We start from the raw sequence: 7,576 nt of genomic DNA, 5'->3' as shown, positions 1-7,576 counted from the left end.
TATCCGGATGAGCACCTCAGTAGAAAAAGCCGAAAACTAACTGTCATGATGCGATGTGAGCCGGTTAGCTCTTCAGAGGTTTCAAATCTTTAGTGATTTTTCCCGCATTATGCGACGAATCGGTTCTCATCCGATCAGGTGTTTACAACACCCTAGTCTGGATACTAGGGGCTGCGCCTATATTTTCATTGTCAAACTCCTATGGCTAAGTGAGGGTAATAAAGCCACATAGTCCGATTGCCTAATTCGTTGTGCTAAACACCTCCTTTAAGGACGAAACTCTTGGATAAAGCATGTTTAGATTCATCCCGAACACCCGTGTACTACCTACGTGGGGCTGAAGCCGACGACTGGCCAACTCTCAGATTTGATGAAACGGCCGCACAGGAGGTAAAATTTTAACTAAACAAAACAACAAAGCATTATATTACATATCAAGCCTTGTTTTCATCATACAGGACGAGATTACATGAGTGTATTCATTCAAAAATAATGTCCTTAGCACATTGCTCCGCCACAATGCGGGATCCCTTCAGAACATCTTCAAAATACCGCTCGGGCGTGCGGTGCTCTTTGCCTGCGTGCGGTCCTTCGGTCGCGAGCTTGACGGCATCCATCTTCGCCCATTGTATCTTGACGCGGGTGAAGGCCATCCGCGCACCTTCTATGCAGACCGACCGCTTGATGGCATCAAGCCGCGGGCAGGCATCGACCAGCCGCTTCACGAGGCCGAAGTAGTTGCCGGGTATAGCTTCTGCAGGCCACAGCCAGATTATTAAATCCTTCATGGCTAGTTCGGCCGCCCTATGCAGCTCGACCAACTGTTTTAGCTGGTCGCTAAAGGGCACCGGATGCTCTGGTGCAAGGTATTGCGACCAGAACAGCTTCTCCATTGAGCTCCCCTCTTCGGCCGGGAAGAATTCCGCAGCGTCAGAAACACTGCGCCGCAAATCTGCAAATGCCCCTGGAGAACTCCAAATCCGGGTCAGTAAGATGTACCTCGGGCCCACATACTGCTTTGCGTAATAAAATCCTTACCCGCCGCAGTCTTCTTGGCCTCCTGGATCTCCCGGAGGGTGCCTTGGGCTTTGGCCCGGGCCACTTGTGTGCTTTGGCGGGCCTTAGTAAGTTTGGACTCTTGATTCGCATTTTGGCGCTCCAAGGACTCGCATTTCTTCACTGCGTCCTGGAGCTCGTGCTGGACCTCACCAACCCTGGCCTCATGCTTTTCTTGGGCGGCCTTTTTCTACACCGCTCTCTCCTCGGCCTCGGCCAGCGTCTTTTTGAGGGCCTCTACCTCGGTCGCCGCCCCTAATAAATGTCATGGCACTGTGGTCAGCTTACATTATTCATCCCTTCCGGACATAAACAAGGTCATCACATACCTTGGGAATCCTCCAGCTGGTTTTTCGCATGGCCGAACTCTTCCTTGGTCTGCTCCAGCCTCCGCTTCAGTCCGGAGACTTTGGCAGCATGAGAAGTCGCAGCCAGCAATGACGCCTGCTTATTCACAAAGACATATATGATTAGTCTCCCGCGAATAGCTATTTGATCCTCTGTTCGGCTTTTCTTTCTGAACACCAGACAGAGTCTCAGGGGCTACTGTCTATACTGTAACTTTATTTTCACATAAATACAGCGCTTACCTCAAAGCCTGTTAGAAGGCTCGCACAGGCTTCGGTCAGTCCGCTCTTCATGGACTCAATCTTCTCAATCACCGCGCCCATGAGGGTACGGTGTTTCTCAACGATGGAAGCGCTACGCAGCGCCTCCAGTAGGGTATCCGGCACCTCTGGTTGGACAGAGGTCGCCGGTGGAATGGGCACACCTCCTTCCAATGAAGGAGGCTGCTTGCCGGATTCCGGAGCCATATAGGTCTCCGGGACCGCATTCGGCTGGGGGCCAAATTGGACATGGCCCCCACCACCAGTCTCCATGGGGATCTGCTCCCCCATGTGTTCGGCGGCTAAGGTCTCGCCCTCTGGCGCCGTCTTGACGGCCTCCTACGTCTCTCCGTAGACGAGGGTCCTTTGGGACAACACCTCGGCGTCGTCCGTAGCCTTGGGAGAGGAGGCCGTTGGAAGGGACCCACTGTCCATCACCTTTGGATCCAGCGAGTTCCCCGAAGACGAGGATCGCTCGAGGGCGGAAAGAGCCGGACTGCAAATGCATGATTCAACATGTTAGAATTATGAGGTGAAAGAGGAGGATATATGAATACTTCAGGGTCTTCGAATACTCACAATTCGGCCAGGGGCTTGTTTCGAGGGCGCCGCTCTGGGCTCCTATCGACGTCCCACGCGGAGCTATCCGCGAGGGAAGCCTTTCCCTTCTTGGACGCCTCCGCTTCCAGATCTATGGAGGCCGCCCTCTTCTTTTCCTCCTCGGGGAGGGGGAAAGTGTTTTCTTCCTCCTCATTGTCCTCGGCGGTGGAGTGAGTTTCGGCATCTTCGGACGTCGCGTCCGAAGTACCCTTGGGATGGAGGCCTCCTCTAGTCCCCTTGGCCTTCTTCTTGGCCTTCTTCTCCGGCGCCACATAGGGCGCCGGAACCAGCCTCTTCGTCAAAAGCGGGATGGTTGGTTCCTCGGGCAGCGGAGCTGAACACCGAATCCGCTCCGCCTTCTTTGTCCAGCCCTGAAAAGGAAAAATAGGGAGGTTGGGACATCCTCCTTGGGCAAGCCAGAAAGAGATACGCCTTGAAGCATATAATACTTACCGAACTGGCAGGATGGGCCAGGTCGTGCCCGCAGTCCTCAGTTGTCTCCAGCCACGTCTCATTGGCCTTGAAGAGCACCTTCCAGATGTCCTCGTGCGTAGTTCCAAAGAATTGTCGCAGGGTCTTGTGCTTGGCCGGATTGAACTCCCATAGATGGCAAGCCCGGTTTTGGCATGGAAGGATCCGATGAATTAGCATCACCTGAATCACATCGACGAGCTTAACATTCTTGTCCATCATGCTCCTGATGCGCGTCTGAAGCGTAGTCAACTCTTCCGACGAAGACCAATCTAGGCCCTTCTCCTGCCAGGAGGTAAGCTGCATTGGGGCTCCGGACTTGAATTCGGGAGCCACAGCCCAGGCAGCGTCGCGGGGCTCGGTGACGTAGAACCACAGCTTCTGCCACCCCTTGACGGTCTCCACGAAGGTGCCTTTGGGCCATGGGGCGTTGGACATTTTGCTCACCATGGCGCCTCCGCATTCTGTGTGTTCGCTGCCCACCATCTTCGCTTCACATTGAAGGTCTTCAGCCATAGTCCAAAGTAGGAGGGATGCGGAGAAAGGACTCGCACACGATGATAAGTGCCGAGATGGTGAGGAAGGATTTGGGGGCCAGATCATGGAAATCCAACCCATACTAGAACATGAGTCTGCAGACGAATGGGTGGAGAGGAAATCCTAGCCCGTGGATGAAGTGAGGGATCAACACGACCCTTTCATGGGGCTCCGGAGTGGGGACGATCTGTCCCTTAGCAGGAAGCCGATGGGCGATCTCCCTGGCCAAATAACTGGCCTCCCGAAGTTGGGTGATGTCCTTCTCCTTGACGATGGAGGCCATCCACTTGCCCTGCGCTCCGCACATGGTTGGAGTGCTTTCTTCAGGTAGGAAGGATGAGAACTTGGGCACTGGAGCTCGAGGGTGGGTAGGTGGAAAGAGAGAAGGCGTGGGTGGAAGAGATGAATCCCTATCTCCTTATAAAGGCAGTGAATATCAAATGCCTCCCCACTCGCCATGAAACTCGCTTATTCCCTAGGGGCCGTGCGGGCGGCACGGTTGGATTACCCATACCCGTATTGATGAGGATCCCGCAATAAGGGGACACGATCTTTGCTTTGACAAGACGTGCCAATAAAACTGCATACGGAGCGGCAGGACGAAAAACAGTTTGAAATAATAACCGGGTAGGGATGTGATGTCACGTTACAAAAAGTTGTCAGCAGATGGGACTCGTGAAACATTATACTCTCTACGGTGGTGTGTGGTACTTGTTTTGCAGATCTGGACATGTTCGTTGTTTGAAGACTGTGTTGGAGTACTCGGGGAAGGAACCCACCTTGCAATGTCGAAGACAATCTGCGCGCCGGACACCTCATCATTGAAGCCTGGTTCAGGGGCAACTGAGGGAGTCCTGGATTAGGGGGTCCTCAGGTGTCTGGACTATGGTACGTGGGCCGGACTGATGGACTGTGAAGATGCAAGACCGAAGACTCTCACCTGTGTCCAGATGGAACTCTCCTTGGCGTGGAAGGAAAGCTTGGCATCCCAATATGAAGATTCCTTTCTCTGTAACCGACTTTGTACAACCCTAGTCCCCCTCAGTGTCTATATAAACCGGAGGGCTTAGTCCGTAGGACAGGACAATCATAATCAGATAGGCTAGACTTCTAGGGCTTTAGCCATTACGATCTCATGGTAGATCAACTCTTGTAACCCCTATACTCATCAATATTAATCTAGCAGGACGTAGGGTTTTACCTCCCTCAAGAGGGCCCGAACGTGGGTAAACATTGTGTTCCCTGTCTCCTGTTACCATCAACCTCAGACGCACAGTTCGGGACCCCCTACCCGAGGTCCGCAGGTTTTGACACCGACAATGACGATGGTGATGATTTCCCCCTCCCAGAGGGATGTTTCCCCGCCAGAACAGCTCCGCCGGAGCCCTAGATTGGTTCCGCCAAGGTTCCTCCTCGTGGCGGCGGAGTTTCGTCCCGTGAGCTTGCTTCTGATTTTTTTCTCGAACGAATGACTTCATATAGCAGAAGATGGGCACCGGAGGCCTGCCAGGAGGGCCACGAGACAGGGGGCGCGCCCAGGGGGTTGGGCGCGCCCCCCACCCTCGTGGCCAGGGTGTGGGCCCCTCTGGTTAATTCTTTCGCCAGTATTTTTTATATATTCCAAAACGTGCTCCCGTGAAGTTTCATGACTTTTGGAGTTGTGCAGAATAGGTCTCTAATATTTGCTCCTTTTCCAGCCCAGAATTCCAGCTGTCGGCATTCTCCCTCTTCATGTAAACCTTGTAAAATAAGAGAGAATAGGCATAAGTATTGGGACATTATGTGTAATAATAGCCCATAATGCAATAAATATGGATATAAAAGCATGATGCAAAATGGACGTATCAGTGTCACATGTCGGTAACAAGGTGGACATCAAAACAAATAAAATATCAAACGAATAGATGAGAATACATGCGTTAAGTTGGCTTACACTCGCCACAACATAGGGTAAAGAACAACATAAGTATCATAAACCACCAATCCATAACGATCATCATACAATAAGACAGGATCCGGGTACAGATAAGATGCCAATTGGCTTGAAGAGGCCCCAAATAAATAAAGCAACTTCCACCCTGCTAATTTCAGGCTACCAACCGGGAACCCACCCTATGATCACCGTGGAAGAAGAGGAACTCAACTCCAAATAGAAAAACATCATGCTCACATTAAAGCATCGCTTTACCTGTACCTGCATCTGGTGTTGTGGGAGTATCCGTGAGTGATTGAGACTCAGAAATAACATTACCAAGGATATCACGACTAAAAATACTTAATGGGTTGGATTTGGTTAAGTGGTGAGGTTGCGTCAAGCAATAAGCACTTGTAAACCAACTATCATACGAGTACTCGAATAAGAAGAGATAAACCCTACACATAAGGGGTGAAACTAGAATGATCAATATTAACCATATATATGCCTTCAGGTGGTCTCTTTCAACACACCCTCGAATTAGCTATTGTTTTCTTCATCCTCCTCGCGTAATTCAAGTGCACTAATAGACATTACAGCTTGCATGATAGGTTGCACCTTTTCACCATGTGTTAATTGTCGTCTTTCCAACCATATGAACCAGGCCGTATTGAGAACTAGCTCGCGAATACTGATCTCTAGGGACAAGGGCACTGCATGGATGTTTTTTAGCAACTCCTCGAGCACAATGGCCCCAGCATTATCCGTTCTTAAAGCCTTCTCCAGTTCATCTTTCAGCCCCAACTCTTTCCAAATTTTCTTAGCACGTTGACATGTAAAAAGCATATGATTTGAATCCTCAAAACCCAACATGCACAATAGACACTGTCCGGAATCACCAACATGCCTTTTAGCCAGAATTTCGGCACATGGTATTGAATCCTTCATCACTCGCCAATTGAAAATTTTAACTTTTGGTGATACCTTTGCTTTCCTGATTACATCCCAAACCTCGGGGTTTTTCAATCCACCGGCAAACTCCAGGTGAACAATGTTATTTCTGAACTTATGAGACCTTGCTACCTCTTGAGCATGCATTGGTTTTCCCTTGAAGAGGAAAGGGTGATGAAACAAAGTAGCGTAAATATTTCCCTCAATTTTTGAGAACCAAGGTATCAATCCAGCAGGAGACTACACGCAAATCGCCTAGTACCTGCACAAACAAGCAAGAACCTTGCAACCAACGCGATAAAGGGGTTGTCAATCCCTTCATGGCCACTTACAAAAGTGAGATCTGATAAAGATAATAAGATAAATATTTTTGGTATTTTTGTTGTATAGATTGAAAAGTAAAGATTACAAAATAAATAGTAAACTAGAATTATAGATCGGAAACTTATATGATGTAAAGTAGACCCAAGGGCCATAGGTTTCACTAGTGGCTTCTCTCAAGATAGCATATATTACGGTGGGTGAACAAATTACTACCAAGTAATTGATAGAAAAGCGCATAGTTATGAGAATATGTAGGCATGATCATGAACATAGGCATCACATCCGTGTCAAGTAGACTGAAACGATTCTGCATCTACTACTATTACTCCACACATCGACCGCTATCCAGCATGCATCTAGAGTATTAAGTTCATAAGAATAGAGTAACACATTAAGCAAGATGATATGATGTAGCGGGATAAACTCAAGCAATATGATATAAAAGCCATCTTTTTATCCTTGATGACAACAATACTATACGTGTCGGTTCCCTTTCTGTTACTGGGATCGAGCACAGCAAGATTGAACCCAAAGCTAAGCACTTCTCCCATTGCAAGAAAGATCAATCTAGTAGGCCAAACTAAACCGATAATTCGAAGAGACTTGCAAAGATATCAAATCATGCATATAAGAATTCAGAGAAGAATCAAATATTGTTCATAGATAATCTTGATCATAAACCCGCAATTCATCGGATCTCGGCAAACACACCGCAAAAAGTATTACATCGAATAAATCTCCAAGAACATCGAGGAGAACTTTGTATTGAGAACTAAAGAGAGAGAAGAAGCCATCTAGCTAATAACTATGGACCCAAAGGTCTGTGGTAAACTACTCACACATCATCGGAGAGGCTATGGTGTTGATGTAGAAGCCCTCCGTGATCGAATCTCCCTCCGGCAGATCGCCGGAAAAGGCCCCAAGATGGGATCTCATGGGTACTGAAGGTTACGGCGGTGGAAAAGTGGTTTCGTGGCTCTCCTGGATGTTTTCAGGGTATAAGAGTATATATATAGGTGAAAAAAGTAGGTTGGTGGAGCTACGAGGGTCCCACGAGGGTGGGGGAGCGCCCTCCCGCCTCGTGGTTGTCTCGTTGCGTCTTTGACTTCCACTC

Source organism: Triticum urartu, chromosome 6A, assembly GCF_056163025.1.
Source record: "Triticum urartu cultivar PI428250 chromosome 6A, HENAU_Tu73, whole genome shotgun sequence".
Taxonomy (NCBI): Eukaryota; Viridiplantae; Streptophyta; class Magnoliopsida; order Poales; family Poaceae; genus Triticum; species Triticum urartu.
The sequence above is the reverse complement of the archived record's forward strand: the minus strand, read 5'-3'. Positions refer to the sequence as shown.